We start from the raw sequence: 26,266 nt of genomic DNA on the forward strand, positions 1-26,266 counted from the left end.
AACAGAATACTGTGCGCCTTCCTGTTTAAATTTTCCTTTTTTCCAGATATGAAGTTGGTAAGCTAAATAGCACAGAAAGCAAACAAGCTATGCTTTTACCTACAATCAAATCAAAGCAACATGGAACGCTAAGGAAATTTGGCTGTGAAGTTCTAGAAATCAGGTTAAAATTACAAACCAGTCATTTAATTTTTTGCAGTTGGAATCTGGGATGTAGCAAGCAGACCCAGTGCCGCCATGGTGTTTTTAATAGCAATTAAAAAGAAACCTCTTTGCAAAACATCTTTTGATTTTAATAAACATTGGTAATCATCATTGCAACCTCAAATGCGGAGTCGCTGGAATTCCCAGCTCTGTGCACTGCTCTGACCCGCAAGATGTCTGCTGTAAAGCTGCAAAATCATAGCTAATTATTACTTGTGTACTCTGTGTGGGGAAACACTGACTGCAACCCTTTCTGTGCCAAATGCCTGATTATTAACAACCAGGACTCTGTAGTTTCAAGAGACAGAAGCTCAAATAAATCGCAGCATAATGCAACTTGCACACAAGGACTTTTTACACATATTCAATTGATTTTGTTGCTTTTTCCTTATTATATTTAGTAACTGGTGAACTTGTAATGTTTTTATATAAATATTTAACCTTTCAATGAGGGCTTGGTTTAATAAAGACTGTTTAGTTATACCTGACTTTGTTGAAATGGAGATTATACAGCACCCCTTCCCTGACTGTAATTGCCCCAGTACTTGTGTGCAGTAGTTTCTTCCTTCCACATGCATGTGGGCCTAGCAGATGGAGTTTTGCTGATATAAGCTCCTGGGTGCTTCCTCTACTGACTACAGAACACTTAAGGTGCGTACACACATGCGACTATAGTCGTTTGTAACGATCGTTCCCCGATCTTTACCAACGACGATCGTTACAAAAAACGAACCACCGACTATTAAGGCAAACGACGAACGAGCCAAATCGCTACAAAAGAAAGTTCTGTCTCGGCGGATTTTAACCAACGACGATCGTTTGCAAAAGTAGTACATCGTTGGAAACGATCGTTCGTACTAGGCTTGACATGCGCATTTCACTATTTCTTCGTGAAACTTCTCTTTTTTATGCGCAGGCGCAATAGTTGCTTTTTGTGATGTAACGTTCGTTCTAACGATCAGATCGTTACACACCTTTTAAAACTAACTTTAGTTAGGTCGTTCTTTCATCAATTAAAAGTTCGTTCGTCGTTCTTAACGAACGATCGTTGTCGCATGTGTGTACGTAGCATTAGGGCTTGTTCCCACTACAAGAGCTTTTCTAAGTGTGATTTTAACCAGTTGAGGACCACAGGTTTACACCCCCTAGTGACCAGGTGATTTATTTACAATTCAGGCCACTGCAGCTTTAATAACTCGCTGCAGGGCCATGCAACTGAGCACACAAATTAATCTTGTCCCCTTTTCTTGCCACCAACAGAGATTTCTGTTGGATGCATCTGATTGCTGCTGCAATGTTTTTTTGTCATTTGATTTGTAATAAAATGTACTATTTTATTGAAATTATCCCTCCCCTCCGAGATCCAATCATGCTGATCACTGCCTATGAGAGGGATCCGTTTCCATTTCCTCCTGGAGACAGCTCAGTGACAGAACTGTCCCCCGTACAGCGCTGCAGTAGATCGCAGCGCTGTACTTATAAATAAATGTTTTTTTCTTTCAAACTGCCTGCTAGCCGCAATCGCGGGCTCAGCAGGCTGATTGCAGCGTCCGCCTCTCTACCCCTGCACGGAACAGGCACTGAGTGCGGAGACAGGTATAGGTGCCCGCAGTATAGATTAGCCAGGTCTAGCTGCCCCAGTATAGGTAGCCAGCTATAGGTTCCCCCCAGTATAGGTAGCCCGTATAGTTGCCCCCAGTATAGGTTAGATAGGTAGGTGCCTCCAATATAGGTAGCCAGTATATTTACCCCAGTATAGGTTAGATAGGTAGGTGCCTCCAATATAGGTTAGATAGGTAGATTCCCCCAGGTAGGTACCCCTCAGTATAGGTTAGATAGGTAGATGCCCCCAGTATAGATTAGATAGGTAAGTGCATGCAGTATAGGTTAGATAGGTAGGTACCCCCCAGTATAGGTTAGATAGGTAGATGCCCCCAGTATAGGTTAGATAGGTAGGTGCACGCAGTGTAGGTTAGATAGGTAGATGCCCCCAGTACAGATTAGATAGGTAAGTGCACACAGTATAGGTTAGATAGGTAGGTACCCCTCAGTATAGGTTAGATAGGTAGATACCCAGAGTATAGGTTAGATAGGTAGGTAGGTGCACAGTACGCAGTATAGGTGAGAAAGGTAGGTGCACGCAGTATAGATTAGATAGGTAGGTACCCCTCAGTTTAGGATAGATAGGTAGATGTCCCCAGTATAGACTAGATAGGTAGGTCCATGCAGTATAGGTTAGATAGGTAGGTAGGTGCACGCAGTGTAGGTTAGATAGGTAGATGCCCCCAGTATAGATTAGATAGGTAAGTGCACGCAGTATAGGTTAGATAGGTAGGTACCCCTCAGTATAGGTTAGATAGGTAAATGCCCACAGTATAGGTTAGATAGGTAGGTAGGTGCATGGCACACAGTATAGGTGAGATAGGTAGGTGCACGCAGTATAGATTAGATAAGCAGGAACCCCTCAGTATAGGATAGATAGGTAGATGCCCCCAGTATAGACTAGATAGGTAGCTCCACGCAGTATAGGTTAGATAGGTAGACACCCCTCAGTATAGGATAGGTAGATGCCCCCAGTATAGATTAGATAGATAGGTACCCCTCTGTATAGGTTAGATAGGTAGATGCCCCCAGTATAGATTAGATAGGTAGGTCCCCACAATATAGATTAGATAGGTAGGTCCACACAGTATAGGTTAGATAGGTAGGTACCCTTCAATATAGGTTAGACAGGCAGGTGTCTCCAGCATAGCGGGGGAGGGGAGCGGGCAGATTGAAGTTTTAACTCACCTTAGGCAATCACCGAACACAGCCTCTATCTTCATCCTGTCCCGGCATGCGTCACATTGGTAAGAGCTCCCCCTGTGATGACATGCGGTTACGTCATCACAAGGGGCGCTGTTACCATCGCGACAGATGACAGGACAGGATGAAGATAGAGGCTGTGTTCAGGATCGAGACAGGTGAGTTGAAACTTCGCTCTGCCTGCTCCCCCCCCCCCACCACTGTGCCCACCCTCCTGCCACTCCGCACCACTTGCACGCTCGCCTCCAGCAGCAGAGCGAGGCCCCCCTTATTGTGAGGCCCCAAGTGGGGGTGTGGCTTGCTTGTATGCTAGCGGCGACCCTGCTGGGGGCTCAGATAAACAAATCCCTACTCTGTCAATGTGTCAAGTGAAGGCTGAAGTCTTTTATCAGTGAGTAGACTTTTCTTTCTTTTGTCCAGGCCATGCTTGCTGAATCATTTGTAACAATTTGTAACATATGCCTTTGGTAAATGCTTGGTGTTGCCTTAGTAATCACGCTTTATATACTAACATAAGAAATAAATACCAAAATAAATAAATAAACACACCACTCTAAGTCTAAGGGCTTGTTTCCATTGCAACTCACGTCTCTCCCAGGGCTTGTGATCCCATTCATTATACTGAATAAGATTGCGGACGAAATTTCCTCGAAATTAAGGCAACCATGCGCTGTGATTCAGTGGCGAATCGCAGCGCATGTATGAAAACAGCAGACAGTGCAGTCTATGCATTGTCAGTAGTGTTGGGCGAACAGTGTTCGCCACTGTTCGGGTTCTGCAGAACATCACCCTGTTCGGGTGATGTTCGAGTTCGGCCGAACACCTGACGGTGCTCGGCCAAACCGTTCGGCCATATGGCCGAACTAAGAGCGCATGGCCGAACGTTCCCCGAACGTTCGGCTAGCGCTGTGATTGGCCGAACGGGTCACGTGGTTCGGACCCGAACGCGCTCTGATTGGCCGAACTGTCACGTGGTTCGGGTAAATAAATACCCGAACCACGTCATATCTCCGCCATTTGTCTGTGGGTTTAGCTTTGGGTAGGCAGGCAGGGTAGTTCGCGCTCCAGCCACGCTAGCCAGGGTCCCCCCCAGTCATTGTGTGTCACTGCTGGGAACAGTAGTACACCGCTCGTTCAGCCACACTATATAGCATTCTGTGTACTGTTCTGTGTCTGCTGGGAACAGTAGTACACCGCTCGTTCAGCCACACTATATAGCATTCTGTGTACTGTTCTGTGTCTGCTGGGAACAGTAGTACACCGCTCGTTCAGCCACACTATATAGCATTCTGTGTACTGTTCTGTGTCTGCTGGGAACAGTAGTACACCGCTCGTTCAGCCACACTATATAGCATTCTGTGTACTGTTCTGTGTCTGCTGGGAACAGTAGTACACCGCTCGTTCAGCCACACTATATAGCATTCTGTGTACTGTTCTGTGTCTGCTGGGAACAGTAGTACACCGCTCGTTCAGCCACACTATATAGCATTCTGTGTACTGTTCTGTGTCTGCTGGGAACAGTAGTACACCGCTCGTTCAGCCACACTATATAGCATTCTGTGTACTGTTCTGTGTCTGCTGGGAACAGTGGTACACCGCTCGTTCAGCCACACTATATAGCATTCTGTGTACTGTTCTGTGTCTGCTGGGAACAGTAGTACACCGCTCGTTCAGCCACACTATATAGCATTCTGTGTACTGTTCTGTGTCTGCTGGGAACAGTAGTACACCGCTCGTTCAGCCACACTATATAGCATTCTGTGTACTGTTCTGTGTCTGCTGGGAACAGTAGTACACCGCTCGTTCAGCCACACTATATAGCATTCTGTGTACTGTTCTGTGTCTGCTGGGAACAGTAGTACACCGCTCGTTCAGCCACACTATATAGCATTCTGTGTACTGTTCTGTGTCTGCTGGGAACAGTAGTACACCGCTCGTTCAGCCACACTATATAGCATTCTGTGTACTGTTCTGTGTCTGCTGGGAACAGTGGTACACCGCTCGTTCAGCCACACTATATAGCATTCTGTGTACTGTTCTGTGTCTGCTGGGAACAGTAGTACACCGCTCGTTCAGCCACACTATATAGCATTCTGTGTACTGTTCTGTGTCTGCTGGGAACAGTAGTACACCGCTCGTTCAGCCACACTATATAGCATTCTGTGTACTGTTCTGTGTCTGCTGGGAATAGTGGTACACCGCTCGTTCAGCCACACTATATAGCATTCTGTGTACTGTTCTGTGTCTGCTGGGAACAGTAGTACACCGCTCGTTCAGCCACACTATATAGCATTCTGTGTACTGTTCTGTGTCTGCTGGGAACAGTAGTACACCGCTCGTTCAGCCACACTATATAGCATTCTGTGTACTGTTCTGTGTCTGCTGGGAATAGTGGTACACCGCTCGTTCAGCCACACTATATAGCATTCTGTGTACTGTTCTGTGTCTGCTGGGAACAGTAGTAAACCGCTCGTTCAGCCACACTATATAGCATTCTGTGTACTGTTCTGTGTCTGCTGGGAACAGTAGTACACCGCTCGTTCAGCCACACTATATAGCATTCTGTGTACTGTTCTGTGTCTGCTGGGAACAGTAGTACACCGCTCGTTCAGCCACACTATATAGCATTCTGTGTACTGTTCTGTGTCTGCTGGGAACAGTGGTACACCGCTCGTTCAGCCACACTATATAGCATTCTGTGTACTGTTCTGTGTCTGCTGGGAACAGTAGTACACCGCTCGTTCAGCCACACTATATAGCATTCTGTGTACTGTTCTGTGTCTGCTGGGAACAGTAGTACACCGCTCGTTCAGCCACACTATATAGCATTCTGTGTACTGTTCTGTGTCTGCTGGGAACAGTAGTACACCGCTCGTTCAGCCACACTATATAGCATTCTGTGTACTGTTCTGTGTCTGCTGGGAACAGTAGTACACCGCTCGTTCAGCCACACTATATAGCATTCTGTGTACTGTTCTGTGTCTGCTGGGAACAGTAGTACACCGCTCGTTCAGCCACACTATATAGCATTCTGTGTACTGTTCTGTGTCTGCTGGGAACAGTGGTACACCGCTCGTTCAGCCACACTATATAGCATTCTGTGTACTGTTCTGTGTCTGCTGGGAACAGTAGTACACCGCTCGTTCAGCCACACTATATAGCATTCTGTGTACTGTTCTGTGTCTGCTGGGAATAGTGGTACACTGCTCGTTCAGCCACACTATATAGCATTCTGTGTACTGTTCTGTGTCTGCTGGGAATAGTGGTACACCGCTCGTTCGCCACTGTATAGCATTGTGCTCTGTGTCGCTGCTGGGAATAGTGGTACACCGCTCACCCGTCACTGTATAGCATTGTGCTCTGTGTCACTGCTGGGAATAGTGGTACACCGCTCACCCGTCACTGTATAGCATTGTGCTCTGTGTCGCTGCTGGGAATAGTGGTACACCGCTCACCCGTCACTGTATAGCATTGTGCTCTGTGTCGCTGCTGGGAATAGTGGTACTGTATAGCATTTCTGTACTGCCACTGTACTGCTGCCAGTCAGCGTGTACTGTAAGGATAAGTGAAATGAGGAAGAAATCCGGTGAAAGAGGGAGGGGCAAGGGAAGAGGTGTTTCCCCTGACGGTTCACGTACAGGCCACAGGGGAGCACCCAAGAAAACCCACTCAATACCGCCCATGTTGTCCAGGACAACAACCCTCACAAATCCAAAAGAACAGGACCAGATAATTACTTGGATGACCTCTCAAGCGTACAGCAGTGGGTTAAGCAGCACCAGCACATCACGCACGAGGTCCGAGTCCTCAGCCAGTTACAAGGAGCCAGTGGGCACAAAGCTGACACAACCGGCAGCGACACCACGCACACAACTGGCAGATAACCAGTCCGATGAATTACCTCAGGACACAATGGGGTATTCGCAGGAGCTATTCCCAGCCCAACAAACTTCCACCTTTCAAAGGTCAATGGAGGAACAGCCAGAAATGTTGTGCCTGGATTCACAACCGTTAACTGTGGGAAATGCACCGCGCACTGAAATACAAGGCGAGTCCGAAGAGGACTCGGAAACCCAAATCCCAGAGCAATTTGGGCAGGAGGGGTTGCAATTGCAGGAGGTCGGCCGACAAGATCTGGAAGACGACGTTGGAGTGTGCTGCGCAGAGGTTGTTGTGGGGAGCTCTACTCCACGGCGGTGGCCCACAATGACATATGACGAGTTTGAGGAGATGGAAGAGGAGGGTATGGACAATGTGGACAGAGACCCAGATTTTGTTTGTGAACGAGAACATCGCCGTCGTAGCAGCAGCACAGATGAGTCTGTTGAAGAACACACTGCTGCACGAGTTCGCCTTGTGCCACAAGGTAGGCGGCGCGCAATTTCAGGCACCACAAGCGTGGAAGTTCAAGTGAGAGGCAAAAGAGGAGCAAACAGAAATCGCCAGCAAGGAGGCAGGTGCTCCAAAGTCTGGGCTTTCTTTGAAGACTGCACTGAGGATGTTACCATGGCGATTTGCAAGGTGTGCAAGACCCGCCTGAGCAGGGGGAAAAATATTAACAACCTCTCCACCACCAGCATGAGCCGTCACATGCTATCCAAACATCCCACTCTTTGGGCAAACGCGTCAGGACAGGGTACCAGAAACAACACTGCCTCCCTTGGGTTCACCAGACTCACCACCAGACCCGCCTCAGCAGCAGCAGTAGCCCAGCCATTGCGTGGTTCACAACATTCACAAACATCAGACGACGCTGACACTGTCACTTTCCGGAGTAGTGCTCTTGAGGTCTCCCAGTGTTCATCAAACACAACAACCAACAGCCCTTCCGTGTGCAGCGCTACGGTTCAGTTGTCTGTGTCGGAGATGTTTGAGCGCAAGAGGAAATTGCCAGCAAATGACCCCCGGGCCGTGGCAGTAACAGCCAGCATAGCCAAGCTTCTGGCCTGCGAAATGCTGCCATATCGATTGGTGGAGACAAACAGCTTCAAGGGCATGATGTCAGTGGCCATCCCACGTTACGTGGTTCCCAGCCGCTACCACTTTGCACGCTCTGCAGTGCCTGAGTTGCATGAGCACGTGGTCAGCAAAATAACCCGAAGCTTGAAGAATGCCGTTGCCTGCAAGGTTCACCTCACCACTGACACCTGGACGAGTGCGTTCGGCCAGGGTCGATACATCTCCCTTACCGCGCACTGGGTGAACCTTGTGGAGCCTGGCAGCGATTCCTCACCTGCTACGGCACGGGTGTTGCCCACGCCACAAACAGCTGCACCGCCGTCCCTCCCACTGGATAACAGCAGCACCTACCTCTCTGACTCCTTCTCCTCCAACGCATCTCAAAGCTGTACCTCATCCGGAAACGCTAACCCAGCAGCAGTAGGATCGTGGAAGCAGTGCAGCACAGCTGTTGGCATGCGTCAGCAAGCGTTGCTGAAGCTAATCTGCCTTGGGGATAAGCAGCACACAGGGGAGGAAATTTGGAGGGGAATAAAGGAACAGACGGATTTGTGGCTGGCACCGCTGGACCTGAAACCGGGCATGGTTGTGTGTGATAATGGGAGTAATCTCATTCGCGCTTTAAGGTTGGCTAAGCTGACACACATCCCTTGCCTGGCGCACGTGATGAACCTAGTAGTTCAGCGGTTCCTGAGGACATACCCAGGCGTGCCCGATCTGCTGTTGAAGGTGCGTCGAGTGTCCAAACATTGTAGAAATTCCAGTACTGCTTCGGGGGCACTCGCCAAGATGCAGGAGCGCTTCAATCTCCCCCACCATCGCTTGCTGTGTGATGTCCCTACGCGCTGGAATTCTACGCTGCACATGCTAGCCCGCTTTTGCGAGCAGAAGAGTGCAGTGGTCCAGTACATGACGGCGCAGTACCGAGGCGCATCCGGCCAGCTGCCAAGCTTCTGTGGATCCGATTGGGCCAACATGTTGGACCTCTGCCAAGTCCTCCAAAATTTTGAGCAATCCACGTTGCTTGTGAGCAGTGACAACTCTTCAGTCAGCATTACCATACCACTGCTGTGTTTACTGAAGAGGTCGATGTTAAAAATCAAGGAAACAGCTGTCATGATGCAACTGGGGGAATCTGAAGGAGAAAACGATCAGCGTGATGGTACCAACATCAGGCCATCCGCCTCAGGGAACGCTGGCCCCAGCAGCTATGACGAAGAAGAGGAGGAGGAACAGCTGGAGTTGGAGCAGGAATTTCATGCCACCACTGACGAGGGCCAGAGCGGTGCACGTTGGACTTCCACAATTCAACGCGAATGGTCAGCAGAAGCAGACCAGGAGGAAGGTGACGACTATGATGCATCACAACAACTATCACAACGCTCACAAGAGGATGATGAGGATTCTGGTAGGACTCTGGCACACATGGCTCAATTCATGCTAGACTGCATTGAACGTGACCCACGCATTGTGCGCATTCTGGACAACACCAATTACTGGGTTTATACCCTTCTGGATCCACGGTACAAACACAATGTTCCAAAACTGCTTGAAGAAAGAGTCAGACAGGTCAAAATGGAAGAATACCAGCAGGCCCTTGTGGAGACTTTAGAGAGGAGATTGACATCCTCCCCCTCCTCTAGCCAGTTGTACGCAGACAGACTGACTTCCGCAAACCCAGGACGACCAGGAGGGCAGCAAACAACGCAAGCCGCAGCTAGTACCCAAAAGGGAATGGTATCGGCAGTGTCCTTGGAGTGGGAAAATTTTCTGACACCCATGCAGCCGCAGCCCACTGAACAGCAAGCGTGCAGATCCACCTCCAACACCGATCGCCTGGAGAAGATGGTCAAGGACTACATGTCAGATGGCGTAGCTGTGTCGAACCATCCATCTGCACCCTTCAACTATTGGGTATCGAAGCTAGACACCTGGCACGAACTGGCAATGTACGCAATAGAGGTGCTGGCTTGCCCGGCAGCCAGCGTTATGTCGGAACGCTGTTTCAGTGCTGCCGGAGGCATCGTCACAGATCGGCGTATCCGCCTCTCTACAGAAAATGCAGACCGTCTGACTCAAATTAAAATGAATCAATCCTGGATTGGAAATGACTACGCAACACTCCAGAACCCCAACCAAGTAACATGACCAATGAACATCTGGGATGGTGTTGCGTTTCCGGGCCCTGTTTATTGAACCTCTCATCTGTATTACATTTATGACTGCATGGCGGCAAAAAGCATTGCTGCTATATCCGCACGCTTTTTGTCCACATGCAAGGCCTGGGTTGTTGTGTCTCACAAAGCGTGGCCTTCTCCTCCTGCGCCTGCTCCTGTTCCATCACGTCTGCTGCTGCTGGGTTAGCGTTGCCGCGTGGTCCCTGTTTATTGAACCACTTATCTTTATTACATTTATGACTGCATGGCGGTACAAAGCATGCTATCCGCACGCTTCTTGCCCTCATGCAAGGCCTGGGTTGTTGTGTCTCACAAAGCGTGGCCTTCTCCTCCTGCGCCTGCTCCTGTTCCATCACGTCTGCTGCTGCTGGGTTAGCGTTGCCGCGTGGTCCCTGTTTATTGAACCACTTATCTTTATTACATTTATGGCTGCATGGCGGTACAAAGCATGCTATCCGCACGCTTCTTGCCCTCATGCAAGGCCTGGGTTGTTGTGTCTCACAAAGCGTGGCCTTCTCCTCCTGCGCCTCCTCCTGTTCCATCACGTCTGCTGCTGCTGGGTTAGCGTTGCCGCGTGGTCCCTGTTTATTGAACCACTTATCTTTATTACATTTATGACTGCATGGCGGTACAAAGCATGCTATCCGCACGCTTCTTGCCCTCATGCAAGGCCTGGGTTGTTGTGTCTCACAAAGCGTGGCCTTCTCCTCCTGCGCCTGCTCCTGTTCCATCACGTCTGCTGCTGCTGGGTTAGCGTTGCCGCGTGGTCCCTGTTTATTGAACCACTTATCTTTATTACATTTATGACTGCATGGCGGTACAAAGCATGCTATCCGCACGCTTCTTGCCCTCATGCAAGGCCTGGGTTGTTGTGTCTCACAAAGCGTGGCCTTCTCCTCCTGCGCCTCCTCCTGTTCCATCACGTCTGCTGCTGCTGGGTTAGCGTTGCCGCGTGGTCCCTGTTTATTGAACCACTTATCTTTATTACATTTATGACTGCATGGCGGTACAAAGCATGCTATCCGCACGCTTCTTGCCCTCATGCAAGGCCTGGGTTGTTGTGTCTCACAAAGCGTGGCCTTCTCCTCCTGCGCCTGCTCCTGTTCCATCACGTCTGCTGCTGCTGGGTTAGCGTTGCCGCGTGGTCCCTGTTTATTGAACCACTTATCTTTATTACATTTATGACTGCATGGCGGTACAAAGCCTGCTATCCGCACGCTTCTTGCCCTCATGCAAGGCCGGGGTTGTTGTGTCTCACAAAGCGTGGCCTTCTTCTCCTCCTGCGCCACCCTCCTCCTGTTCCATCACGTGTGCTGCTGCTGGGTTAGCGTTACCGGTCCCTTTTCCTGGAACCTCTTATATGTATTACATTTATGACTGCATGCCGACAAAAAACATGTTACCTGTGCAAAGAAAACAGACATTTCCCGCATTTAAAAGACAGTTTTCCCTTTGAAACTTTAAAATCGATTTTCTCAAAAACTATAAGCTCTTTTTGCTAATTTTTTTTTCCTCTTGTACCCACTCCCAAGGTGCACATACCCTGTAAATTTGGGGTATGTAGCATGTAAGGAGGCTTTACAAACCACAAAAGTTCGGGTCCCCATTGACTTCCATTATGTTCGGAGTTCGGGTCGAACACCCAAACATCGCGGCCATGTTCGGCCTGTTCGGCCCGAACCCGAACATCTAGATGTTCGCCCAACACTAATTGTCAGCTGTCCCTGCAATTGCGTTTCTATAAGCGCGTCTGAAAGTGCGCTTTATGGAAACGAGCCCTTACAAGGGATCATTTGCTTGTGTATCGTCATTGCCTTGATAATCATGACTTACCCCGAGAAAGTGGTGTAGGAAACATATTGTTCGTTAATAAAATTATATTTGAGAAGTGAAATAAAGTTTATTGGATTTACAGAAAGTCTTCAATAATTGTTTAAACAAAATTAGGCAGGAGCATACATTTGGGCACCACAAAAAAGAAATGAAATCAATATTTAGTAGATCCCCCTTTTACAGAAATTACAGCCTCTAAACACTTCCTGTAGGTTCCAATGAGAGTCTGGATTCTGTTTGAAGGTATTTTGGACCATTTTTCTTTACAAAACATCTCTAGTTTATTCAGGTTTGATGGCTTCTAAGCGTGGATAGCTCTCTTTAACTCACACCACAGATTTTAAATTATATTCAGGTCTGGAGACTGAGATGGCCATTCCACAACGTTGTACTTGTTCCTCTGCATGAATACCTTAGTGGATTTAGAGCAGTGTTTAGGGTCGTTATCTTGTTGAAAGATCCAGTCCCGGCGCAGCTTCCGCTTTGTCACTGATTCCTGGACATTGGTCTCCAGAATCTGCTGATACTGAGTGGAATCCATGCGTCCCACAACCTTGACAAGATTCCCAGTCCCTGCACTGGCCGCACAGCCTCACAGTATGATGGAACCACCACCATATTTTACTGTAGGTAGCAGGTGTTTTTGCCCCTTGTTATGCCCAAATAACTCAATTCTAGTTTCATCAGTCCACAGCACCTTATTCCAAAATGAAGATGACTTGTCCAAATGTGCTTTAGCATACCTCAAGTGGCTCTGTGTGCTGTGGGCGGAGAAAAGGCTTCCTCTGCATCACTCTCGCATAGAGCATCTTCTTGTGTAAAGTGTGCTAAATGGTTAAACGATGCACAGTGACTCCATCTGCAGCAAGATGATGTTGTAGGTCTTTGGTGCTGGTCTGTGGGTTGACTTGGACTGTTCTCACCATTCATCGCTTCTGTCTATCTGAGATTTTTCTTGCTCTTCCACTTCGAGCCTTAACTTGAACTCAGCCTGTGGTCTTCCATTTCCTCAATATGTTCCTAACTGTGGAAACAGACAGCTGAAATGTCTGAGACAGCTTTTTGTATCCTTCCCCTAAACAATGATGGCGATCAATCTTTGTTTTCAGGTCATTTGAGAGTTGTTTTGAGACCCCCATGTTGCTACTCTTCAGAGAAAATTAAAAGAGGAGGGAAACTTACATTTGACCCCTTAAATACTCTTTCTCATAATTGGATTCGCAAGTGTATGTAGGTCAGGGGTCACTAAACTTACCAAGCCAATTTGAGTTCCAATAATTAGTTCTTGTGTCATGGACTGTTATTAATTTAATTGCTTGCACACTGTTAGACATTTATACATTTTAGTCATCATGTTAAATCAAATTGTAATCAGCAGTGCTGTATCTTGTATCCGTGTTTATATTTGATGTATATGATTGTCTGTATCATTATGTATCCCTTGTTTGTTTTCTTACATTGTACAGCGCCACGGAATATGTTGGCGCTTTATAAATATATAATAATAATAATAATAAAGGATTTGGAATCCATAAAATGACAACCGTGCCCAAATCTATGCACCTGCCTAATTTTATTTAAGCAATTATTGCACACTTTCTGTAAATCCAATAAACTTTATTTCACTTCTCAAATATCACTGTGTGTGTCTCCTATATGATATATTTAACTGACATTTTTTATCGTAACAACCAATGATTTATACAGGAAAATCATGTTGATTAACAAGGTTGCCGAATCTTTCGCATCCCACTGTAAGTGATCAGATTTACCTAATGTGGAAATCTACAAAGCATAAACTGCTGATGAAACATGAAGACAGATTTGAAAATCACTGCTTAATCAATGGGTATTATGAGTAACACAGAGAAATATTTTGGTTTATGGCACAAATGCAGAATAGTACATCAAAAATTTGAGAATTGTTTGGGACTTCACATGCCCATGACATGTTTTGCAACTGTAGCTATGGTTTGTAGGACTAGGAGTAGGCAAAGTGAAATGTATTGTGTACTGATTAAATTATTTGCACTGGGTCTCAGAGGAGATGAAACTAATGCTGCATACACACTTGAGATAAAAGTCTTTGGAAAAGGCAAGATCACAGACCAATTTAACCCCATTCCATGTAGTATGAGAGCCATACTCTACACAGTCTATTCTATGGAGCTGCACTCCCCATCAGATAAAATCTTTGCAAGATGCTGCACACAAAGATGCCCGTACACATTCAAAAGATCATTATCTGCAAAAGATCTCTTCCTGCAAAAGATCAATTCCTGCAAAATGCATTCATAGTCTATGAGATCTGCAGATCCTCATACACACCTTGTTTAACAGACTTCATCTGCATATCTTGCAATCATCTGCAGATCTGAAAATCCATCCTGGTGGATCTGATCTGCAGATGATCTGCAGATGATTGCCTGTTAAACAAGGTGTGTATGATGATCTGCAGATCTCATAGACAATGAATGCATTTTGCAGGAAGAGATCTTTTGCAGATAATGATCTTTTGAATGTGTACGGGCATCTTTGTGTGCAGCATCTTGCAAAGATTTTATCAGATGGGGAGTGCAGCTCCATAGAATAGACTGTGTAGAGTATGGCTCTCATACTACATGGAATGGGGTAAAATTGGTCTGTGATCTTTCCTTTTCCAAAGACTTTTATCTCAAGTGTGTATGCAGCATAAGTCAAAGGAACAAAAAAAATCTATTGTAGTTGCAAATGGTATGCTAAGGGGTTAGAAGCTCTTGGGTTTTTATTGGCGTCTTTATTTACATTTGTGTGGAATTTTCTAGTCTGACAGTAGGAGGTAAATTGTTCCAATGGGAGCAGGAATAGAAACAAGTACAACATCTTTGTAGAAAAGTGAATTAAGGGAAAAATATTATATTGTTTGGGTGCTGTCACACTATGGCCCTTATGCAATTACTTTTTCTCTTGAATGTTCTCGCAGAAGATCATTTGTCATCTTCTCTAAAAAATACGTTTGTAATACTTATTAATTGAAAGGTACAAATAATGGGTTGTTTACTGGACAATTTAAAGTTATGTTATTGATAAAGTGTGAAAAATATCTCCTGGGAGAAAACTTAGAAGAAAGTTAATTGAATATAAGTATAAGTGCATGGTGCAATTTTACAGCATGTTACTAAATGTGAACTCATTGCCCACACAACTGCATGGGCATGTTCACATTTGTAAATTGTAAAAGACTGTGTTATCCTAACACGCTTCTTTAAGTGTTTTTGGATAACGTGTGCGAAAATATATGCGTTCCACATCATGACCATGACCGTTTTAAGCAATAATCATTTTTAGACACTTAGGGCCATATCCTATTCAAGGTGATAAGTAGCTTGCAGATGCGAGCTACTTATCACCTTGCCATAGCGCGAGGATTACCTGTAAATCCTATTGCTCATATCCTTCGCGCGACGGCCGATCGTTAGGGAGCATTACTCAGGCGAAAGCCTGAGCGATGCTCCCTTTTACCGAGCGATGGGGAGTGAGGTTTACGCTGTGGTGCTGTCCATCAGCACCACGGCCTCACTCCCCACACATGCGCACTAACCTGCCAAACATCGCCGCCATCTTCCGCCGCTGCATCTGGGGGTCTCCTTTAATAAGGAGACCCCCATAGCTCCCCATCGGGTCGCCGCACAGTTTAGAAGCCCCCACACAGCTCTGCAAAGGCTCCCGTCATTATAAATACCTCCGCCGATCACCCGACGCCTCTCGCCGCAAAATCCGTCACGTAATTACAGTGTATCTAACACTGTAATTACTGTCCGCATAGGAGCACCGTGCAAAGTATCTTTGAATCTGCAGCCGGGCTCCCCATTGGTCCGCTGTCTGAGCCAATAAAATGGCTCAGACAGCAGACCAATGGGGAGCCCGGCCGCAGATTCAAAGATGCTTTGCCCGGGCTCCTATGCGGACAGTAATTACAGTGTTAGATACACTGTAATTACGTGATGGATTTTGCGGCGAGAGGCGTCGGGTGATCGGCGGAGGTATTTATAATGACGGGAGCCTTTGCAGAGCTGCGTGGGTGCTTCTAAACTGTGTGGCGACCCGACAGGGAGCTCTGGGGGTCTCCTTATTAAAGGAGACCCCCAGATGCAGTGGCGACGACGTGCCTTTTCTAGTTTAGACCTGCTTTTTGCAGGTCTAAGCTACAGCTCATGTCTGCTGGGAAGCATCACTTCCTGGAGGCATGAACAGGGTAATTGGATACCGTGTTAAGAACTGGCTGGGCGATTATATCGCCCAAGCGAGTTCTTTTCGCCTGAGGGGGGTCTAAAGTTTAATTAGATTAGGCGATGCCCCCATCGCCTAAGTTAAGAACTCGCCAGTGCTTAGCGCTGGCGAGTTTAGCAATAGAATATGGCCCTTAGGCCCATATGCAATTCACTTTTTCACCTGAGTTTTCTCCTAGGTGATATTTTTAAACTTGTCACTAAAACGCCCTTTAAGCCCCCAGAAGGCAAAAAATGCTCAAAATAATTTTGATAGTACTTTTTCATCAACTTTTTGGTGCTTTTTTAGTTGAAAAGTACTGGAAAGTTATTTAAAATCAAAGATGAAAAATTATCTCCTAGGAGAAAATTCAGGTAAAAAAGAGAATTTCATATGGGCCTTAGTGTGTGTTGCCTTATGCCCACATTATAACATGTGCTTTATGCAATGCACGTGGTGTAAACATACCCTTTTAGATTTAGGGGGGGGGGGGGACATTGGAGCCTCTGTTGGATTATTGAAGTTTCTTGTGCTGACATTGAGGGAGATATCTCATTGAGGCTTGGAACTAGTGTTGGGCGAACATCTGGATGTTCGGGTTCGGTGTGGTTCGGCCGAACATGCCCCTGATGTTCGACATGTTCGAGCCGAACCCAACCTGAACATGTCCCTTTGGGGCCCCTATAGGGTGCCGGCATAAAAGGAGAGCATGCCCCGAGTGCGCGGGGGGGGGGTCGGAAATGACCCCACCCCTCCCCGCTAAGCTCTCCCTTCTGCCGGTACCCTATAATTAAATTTAAGTGCCCAAAAGTACCTGAGGAGGAGGAGGGCAGGAAGAGGGAAGCCGGAGTTCTTGGGCACTAGTACCATCTGGTGCTTCCGCCCTCTCTTGACGCACTTCCTGTTTACATTTGAAGTCGCATCAAGATGGCGCAGAAGTACCGCGATGACGCGAACGAGGATACGCGTCATCTACATGATGACATGTACCCTCGTACGCGTCATCGTGGTACTTCTGCACACTCTTGACGCGACTTCAAATGTAAACAGGAAGTGCGTCAAGAGAGGGCGGAAGTACCAGATGGTACTAGCGCCCAAGAACTCCGGCTTCCCTCTTCCTGCCCTCCTCCTCCTCAGGTACTTTTGGGCACTTAAATTTAATTATAGGGTACCGGCAGAAGGGAGAGCTTAGCGGGGAGGGGTGGGGGGCGTTTCCGACACCCCCCCCCCCCCCCCGCGCTTGGGGCATGCTCTCCCTTTATGCTGGGACCCTATAGGGGGCTATGTTTGGCCGGACACGGCTGTGTTCGGCCGAACAAAGAAGGCCTGTTCGGGTTCGGGCAGCGTGCCCGAGCACTCTCCCGAACACCATGAGGTGTTCGGGGGGTGCCGAACCGAACCCGAACAGGCCAAAATCCGGGCGAACCCGAACAGTGGCGAACACTGTTCGCCCATCACTACTTGGAACCCACTAGAAAGCGCAAAACATTATCACAATCGCTCGTGATTTGTGATAGCGTTTTGCAAGTGATTTTGGGAGCAATTTCCCTGCTCCAATACAATTCATTAGAATGAAAACGCTCCCAAAATGCTGCATGTCCTGTGATTGCGATTTCCTTAATCACAATTGCTGTAGTGGAATCTGTCCCATCCATTTACATTGGCAGAGCGTTTAGTATAATTGCTAGCGATTAAAATCGCTCAATAAACACTAAAAAACAACAACGCTCTAGTGGGCTCCAGGCCTGAAGAAGATATCTGTGGCAACACTGAAGCTGGGAGCACACTAGGCAGAGCAGAAAACCATGCATTTTCTGCACTATGTGTTTTTGTTTTTTGCTGTGTTTTTGGTGCATTTTTGTACACGTTTGCATTGTTCATGCTTTTTTTGTGCTTCTCTCGTTAGCAGTTTTATTAATTTCCCTAATCAATTAATCGATGGAGTTTAATACAGTAAAATATATATATATATATATATATATATATATATATATATATATATATATATATATATATATATATATATATATATATATATATATATATTTTTTTTTTTAAAGGCATCAAAAATGCATGTTAAACCGTTTTTCTCTGCACAGGGGCGTAACAATAGACCCTGCAAGGGATGCCTGACATTCAGTGACATTCTGAATGTTTTGCCAAAGTTATAGTGAATACTATATCTTATGTTCAGCATGTCATTGTTGTTCCTCCATATAGCATGTGCTCTCATGTAGTAAAATAATACATCTGTGTGTGTATGTATGTACTGGGAGCAGAGCTGCAACGAGGGACTTGTCAGCTGCAAGGGGCTGGAGGAAGCCCCGGGTAAGTAGATCTGGGGGTAGCATAGATTGTCTGATGTTTTTCTTTAAGTCTAAGTGTTTTTATCTGCATGGGGAAAACACATTGGTCCTCAGTTTTCCTGTGCAGAAAGCGAGGGAGGTGGGGGGGCCCCATCCAAAGTTTCGCAGCTGGGCCCAGTGATGTATATTTACGCCCCTACCTCTGCATCTCTATAGAGATACATTATGTTTGTTTTACATGCATTTTTGAAAATTATTTAACAAGTTGTGCGCTTTCAAAACCGTACAATGTAAAATGCACATATATGCATATTTAGATGCGGGCCATCAGTGTCAAAAGGGCTAGTGTTCTCTGCAATGCTATCATTTTTGCCTAGTGTGTTTTGACCTGGCCTAAGAGTTTTTTCCCTGGTGAGCTGTGGCAGCTTGCATTTGCTGTATTTGGGAGATAAGGAGATGCCGAGAGCCCAATATAGTGTAGTATGCGGAAGGTAATAAGGTACAATGTAGTGTGAGAAAGTTATACTCACAAACAAGGGTTACCGCAAAGGCAACCACTGTAACAGCAGGTGAGGAGCCACAGAGGCGCTATACGTGCTGTTAAACTGCTACTGTTTGTCCCCTGATCATTGCCTGATGAAGCGGGCTGTGTCCTGCGAAACGCATTGCATCCATTTGGGGTACCATTAAAGTGTTTATTTGTTCATATCAGACAGTTGTCTAGTCTGCTTTCGGAGGGGAGTCCACCGCTTCCTCCCAGCATATTTTAAAAGTTTTAGTGATTGTTTTTATCCTGCTGGCACCTCTGTTTACCTACGAATTTGCTGTATTTGGTTGACTGTATAAATATCACCTTTAACCTAAATGGCTAATTAAAAGTAGCAAACATACAATAAGAAATGCTTATGTAAATTATGAATTGAGAAATGCTATTATATCTTAGGAAAAAACATTTTTTTTTTGTAATTAGGATTTTTTTTCATACTAATATTCACAGAAAACAAAATCTCAGCATATAAAAATTGTACAGTTATGTCTGAATGTACACATCTTTTATTTTTTAGATACTGGTATTTAACAGCATGTGAATTCAATCTAAAAGTATGTTCTACTGGATTTGTGTTTGATTTTTTTTAATGTATTTAAACATGAAATATTTACAGGCACAACCATAAATTAAATGCATAGAAATCTCCAATATCAAAAAACCCATTAAAGTCGGATCTACACTATAAGCGCTTTTCTGAGCGCTTTGTGATTGATTAGCGCTTTCTGAACACTTTTGAAAATTTCTCCCATTCACTTTCATTAAAATCCTGGTAAAAATCACCTACTCGAAAAATTGTGGCGATTTTTTAAAGTGATTTTTACCGCGATTTTAATGAAAGTGAATGGGAGACATTTTTAAAAAGCGCTAATCAATCACAAAGCGCTCAGAAAAGTGCTTATAGTGTGGATCCGGCCAAAAGGCCTGCTGTATTTTTTAATTATTACAAAATGATACCCTGTAAGAAATGTGCTAATCTTTGTTTTGCTATAGGTTATAATTTATATCTGCCTGCTGTGTGCATGCAATAAATTAGTATGGCAGTTTTTATTACTATTTTATTTTGTTATTTATTAAGTACGCTCATCTTCCATGGCACTGTACAGAGTGCTGTAGCGACAATAGTGACCATGAATTCATAGATAGTTCTTACCTGGAACATTCAGCAACATATAAACAAAATACATAGATAGTTCAGAGGTGGTATGATAATATCCAGGAATCCATATATGTTCATGTGCTAATGTGATAATATAAGTAGCACAGAGATGAGAAACATTAGAACCCTTGCAAGCTTACAAACACATTTGGTTTTGACACGTTTTATTTAATTAGAAAATTGGTTAAACAATTATTTACAACTGCATTAAGTAAATAATCTCACTGTATCGTGAAAATTATGTTTTGTTTTTTTAAACCATTGTAATGTTAAGACAGTACACAACCTTTATTCACACTTTATATTTTTTATATTTATTTGTTATAAGTAGATTTTTTTTTACAAGAACAACAATAATTTTATTATCAAGGGGATCACAAATGAATAGAAGTATGTTTGCAATGAAATACACTGAGTGTTTTTTAATTTTATGATACATGATGGAAAAGAGGAATATTTCATGATAAATGTTTAATTTTGTTCTACAACCAAGTATTAACAAATAGGAAAAATTATGTTTTTTTTTTATTATTCATAAGTGCAGCTGCTTTTCTACTTAATTACAGGTTTCCGACAGGCGCAATTCCACCTTAATATGCTTATCTCTGAAGTCAGAAAATTGCTCCTTTTTAAAACTGACAATAGCACGGTATGTTTCCACAAGAAAAAGACAAATTATACAAAATCATCGCTTTAAATATATTTAAATAGCCAGGAAGAAGTCCAAATTGCAAAGTTTGAAGATGCTTTTTTTCCTTAACTTTCATGACAATTGGAGTAATTTCCTAAGAAAAAGAGATATATGTAAAAATTAACAATAGCGCTGCTTGAGAAGTTTTCATTGACCAGCTACATGTACAGTATATGTGGGGTCTACCTACATGAGGACAAATACACTCACACACTATATTGTTGCCATAGAAAAAATAAAAAAAACTGAAGATAAAATATTATGCATCTCCATTAATCCAATATTTGCTTAAAAGTACTGATTGGGCCAAGGTCTAGCCCCGTCAGATATGGTTAAAGTAAAAGAGCCTGAGGCTAGGTTCACAGTGGGAGATTCACTGTGATAGCAGGAACGCAACGTGATGGATTGGTAAAGCGATGCTGCACACATACAGTGAAGCATACAGTCAAAGAAAAGTATGCTTCCGTGTAATATTAACACAGGCATTATGAGGTACAGCATTCCGACTGAATGTACCGAAAAGGCCACACTGTGAACGCCGCAATGCTTTTGTATTAAAAAGCTCCGTGTTACAATGTGGCTATTAAGCCGCACTGCAATGCCCACTGTGAACCTAGCTTTAGTATACTCTGGGCTTAAAGAGGAACTCCAGTGAAAATAATGTAATAAAAAAAAGTGCTTCATTTTTACAATAATTATGTATAAATGATTTAGTCAGTGTTTGCCCATTGTAAAATATTTTAAATCCCTGATTTATAGTCTGACATTTATCACATGGTGACATTTTTACTGCTGTGATGTAGTTGCTCCTTGCTGTTTTGGCAGTTGGAAACAGCTGTAAACAGCTATTTCCCACAATGCAACAGGGTTCACAGACAGGAAACTGCCAACAGTACGTACTCAGAATTTCTTTGTGGGAGGGGTTTCACCACAATATCAGCCATACAGCGCCCCCTGATGGTCTGTTTGTGAAAAGGAATAGATTTCTCATGTAAAAGGGGGTATCAGCTACTGATTGGGCTAAAGTTAAATTCTTGGTCGGATTTTCTCTTTAACACAGGTGGGGAATACTTTCTTTACAACCTTCTGAGTTTGAGACAGCTGTAGAATATAAATGTTCATAAAAACCTTGCCTGTTTATTTGAACATAAACTAGTATCAGATGGAAAATGTTTGCAATGTTCCTTTGGATTATATTGTTCTGTTGTGAGGGATCACGAATAGGGATGGTCAATGAGATGCAAATTACTGTGAGTTAATTTAGGGTTATGCAAATTTTGCATGCATATTTTTGCAACTTGAAAATGGACCAATCACATCCTGCCAAGGTGGAACTTGATTGGCCTGTTCTCAGGGTACAAACATTTGCTGGTGCACTATAAGTGTGACAAGTTCTAACAGAATAATGTGCAGTGCGTTACCAGCCAGCATGCATGGTGCAATCATAAAGTCCATGGACTAACCACTGCGCCGTATGGGTCACATCGCAGCAGTAATTTGCAGTGTGTTCCTGTTTTTCAGAATGCGCACTGCAACATATATAATGTGAAAGTATCCTAATGGCTCTTTCATATGAGCAGCTGCTCTCTTACACCAGCTGGGTGCCCCCCCACAGTGTCACATCTGAGCATGGGTGCAGCCATAACATGTCGTGGTCCACTGCTATGGTGTAACATCACCACATGTCAAGCGCTGACATGCATGGTGTTACAAACACTGCCATTTGGCTGTATTTTATTTGTACATGCATGGTGCCCAATGGGCAGCAGACGGGACACTGGTTTGCTCGAAAAGCCATTTCAGCCTCCCGTCTGAAGGAGGCCTGAGTGTGCATCGAAGGGGCTCACAACCTAATCTTGCTATAGTTATATGTCTGCTATTATGAATGGGTCAGTCACCGCACTCCCAGCCCCACCCTGTACATAGATTTTCCAGAATTCAAGACCAAATCAACGGACCAGCAATCTAAGAGCATGGGCACGAACAATCATTCCAACACTCATACAAACAAGTCATAAGATGCATGATAGCTTTGGTTTATTAACAAAAACATCTTGCTGTAGATCAGTGATGGGCCGAAATTTCGCACGTGCGAAATTTCACATCGAAATTCGCATTTTCGCATCGTAATGCAAAATTTCAGGGAAAATTGTAACTGATTTCGTATGTTTAGTAGTTTTTCATAATTTCACGTAATTTTCACGCAATTTCGCGAAATTTTGGCAGTGAATAGCAAAGCCCCGATACATGCTTTTTCAAAAAGACATTGTAGTTTTTGAGAAAATCGATTTTAAAAGTGCAAAGAAAAATGTTTTTTAAACTTTCATTTTTCCAAGTTTAAAAAACATTTTTTCTTTGCATTTTATCGAATTTCTCAAAAACTATATGGACTATTTGGAAAATTCTTTTTCCCCTTGTACCCACTATTCCCTTTAACATGTGTAGCAATTTTGGTGTCAATAACATGTATGGGCGCTTTAACCTCCAAAGTCGGCACAAAAGTATGCGAAATTTCGCGAAAATTACGCTAATTTTTATGTGAAATTACGAATGACTATAAAATCAATTTAGTATGCAAATCGTAATTACTTATAGGCGTAATTGCGAAAATTTGTGCGAAATTTTGCGAAATCGTAATTTTGCTGATTACGATCATCACTACTGTAGATGTGCTCAATCACAGAAATGAATTCACTGGCAGCCTTTGCCATGGTCCAGTATGACCCAGGAGATGGATGCAATTTATGCCCCCTTAACATAATTAGATATTGTCTTCTTTTATAAAAGCAAGGGTAGGATTGCACAAACAGTTATATTTTTCCTCTCCGTGACACATAACATATGTATAATAGAAAAGTAGAATAGAATAGAAAGAAAAAAAATACTAAATGACCACAAAATTGATGCATTATCCTGAATACACTTAAAAATTAAGTCTACAACTTTTCAGGACTATTAATAAATACAATTAGTGGGACAGTTACCCCTCCGATTTGGAATGATCGCACAGCACCAGACAATTTGCACCATATGTTATAGCCATGGTGAACCCCCCCCCCCCCCCCCAAAAAAAAAAATGTTCTTAGACTCAGTATAGGTAGGTAGGTAGCCAGGTGTAGGTGTACCCAGTATAGGAAGTCAGGTATAGGTGCACCCTGTATAGGAAGCCAGGTATAGGTGCCCCAGTATAGGTAGCCAGGTATAGGTGTCCTCAGTATAGGTAGCCAGCTATAGGTGCCCCCAGTAGCATGTGCTGGCGGCAACAGCTTACTCACCCACTCCATATGTTCCATTGTTGATGCCACTCTTCGAGGTCCCGCTCAGTCTCCCACCTCGCTGCTCCATGCTGCCTCCCTCTCCGCTCATAGTTAGAGCAGGGCTACAAAAAATGGCTGGTGATGTCCGCATTTGTAGACACTGGTGGCCATTTTCTTGTAGCCCTGCTCTAACTACAGAGGGAGCAGAGGACGAGGCAGAGAAGCGGGGAGGGAGACAGAGCAGGACACAGGGGACGTGGTGAGTAGCAAGACATACCCAAGGTTGCCGCGACACACAAATGTGTCGTGGCACACGGGTTGGAAATGAGATGCAAATCATTTCGGTTTTCATGCAAATTTATTGATAATTATTTGCTGCTTGGAATTGGACCAATCAAATGCACTCCCTGTAGATTCTAATTGGCTCATTTCTAAGCTGCATACAATTTGTTGTATTAAATTTGCTTGCAAGCCAGAATTCTTATCATCTCATTGACTATCTATGTTAGTTAGTCAGGACACATACAGTATGTCCTCACGTGGCTTAACAAAAGAAAGAAGGTGGACAAAAACATTTTTTCAGTTTTTTCCCCATTCTTACCCCTGCTTTGTTTTAGAGAATTAAACTTTTGAACAAAACTAGCCATATTTTTAGCATTATTCCCACCTTCAAGATTTTTCTTTGGCACCCCTTTTATGCAATGGTGAGATCCGAATTGATTTGCAAAAGACTGGTCCATTGGCTGCAAGCTAAGCATTATTGCTCTGCATTCAATTACGGTTATTATAATGTAATATAAGTATTTCCCGTAGTTTCCTTGTCTTTTAATAAACCTCATTTTGCAGTCTTCAGGATGCTCATAAAGTTTATGTAGTAGAAATAATTAAAAGATTAGTACTAATAGAATTCCCAACCTTATTACAATAAGCACAACTGAACACATAAAGGGCTATTGTGAAAAAGGAGACCTATTCACACTTGCCTATCTTCTTTGCCCAATTAAAGGAGACCAGAACTGGTTCTGCAAAAATTAAAGCGATGGTAAGGCGGCATAATAAGCAGCCTTACCGCTCTTACTGTGCTAACAGTGTGGCAAAATCGAGGCAGTCCTGTTTCTGATATATGTGCTGAGCATCACCTTATTCTCAACCACATCCCTTTTTATGCTTTTTTTTTTTAAAAGGCATTGGTCCCCAGGCAACAGCCAGAAAGCCATTATAGGGGCACACAAAGAACTGAGTCACAGTTATTATTAATGTTATCGATTCATTCAGCAGAGGCGTAGCTATGGTTTTCAATGCCCAGGGACTAAGACGGATTTTGCCCCCCCCCCGCGCAAAAATGGGTGTGGACCCGCATCATAATGTGGGTGTGGTCATGGGTGGAGATGTACAAATGCTGTTTAGATAGCCACATGCGCCACCCCTTTCCCCCATAGACAGATTTGCCACATGTGCCCCCTTTAGATAGTCAGATGTGCCCCTTTCCCTTGTTTATATAGCCAGATGTGCTCCCCTTTTGTCTGCTGCTAACATTTCTGAACTCCTCTGCAGAGGGAGGCAGAGAAGCAGGGGCACTTTGGGCAGCCAGCAAGCCGCCTCTCACGCATGTGGGGGTGCAGCAGCTGTGCTGAGCGCCCTCACAGTGCTGCATATGCCCCCCCTTGCCCACCCATAGCTACTCCTCTGTCATTCAGAGCCATCATCTTCCATGGCTCAACTTGGTCAGGAATTGGGATTTCCTAGATTAGGTTGTGTGCTTGCCTGAAAAGGAGCATTTTAAGGAGATAGATTTTCATCTTGCTTTCGGAACTTGCTGATGTAAGTACAGTCCTGGTTAACCAAACTAGTAGCAGAGGAAAAAACATATGGCTATAGAGTATTTACCCTCTCTCTTATTTTGATATGTTTATTTTGATTCATGATTTTATAAGGATCCGTTTACCAAAATATATGAATTCAACCAACCTCCATAAGGGAGGGTCATAAATGGAGTGTGCAATGGGGAAGTGGGGTGGCAGGCATTTTCTTACCTTTGGGGGGCTGCACCCTAGCCTACCATCTTTATGGTGCAGCATGT

The sequence above is a fragment of the Hyperolius riggenbachi genome, chromosome 7 (assembly GCF_040937935.1).
Source record: "Hyperolius riggenbachi isolate aHypRig1 chromosome 7, aHypRig1.pri, whole genome shotgun sequence".
NCBI lineage: Eukaryota > Metazoa > Chordata > Amphibia > Anura > Hyperoliidae > Hyperolius > Hyperolius riggenbachi.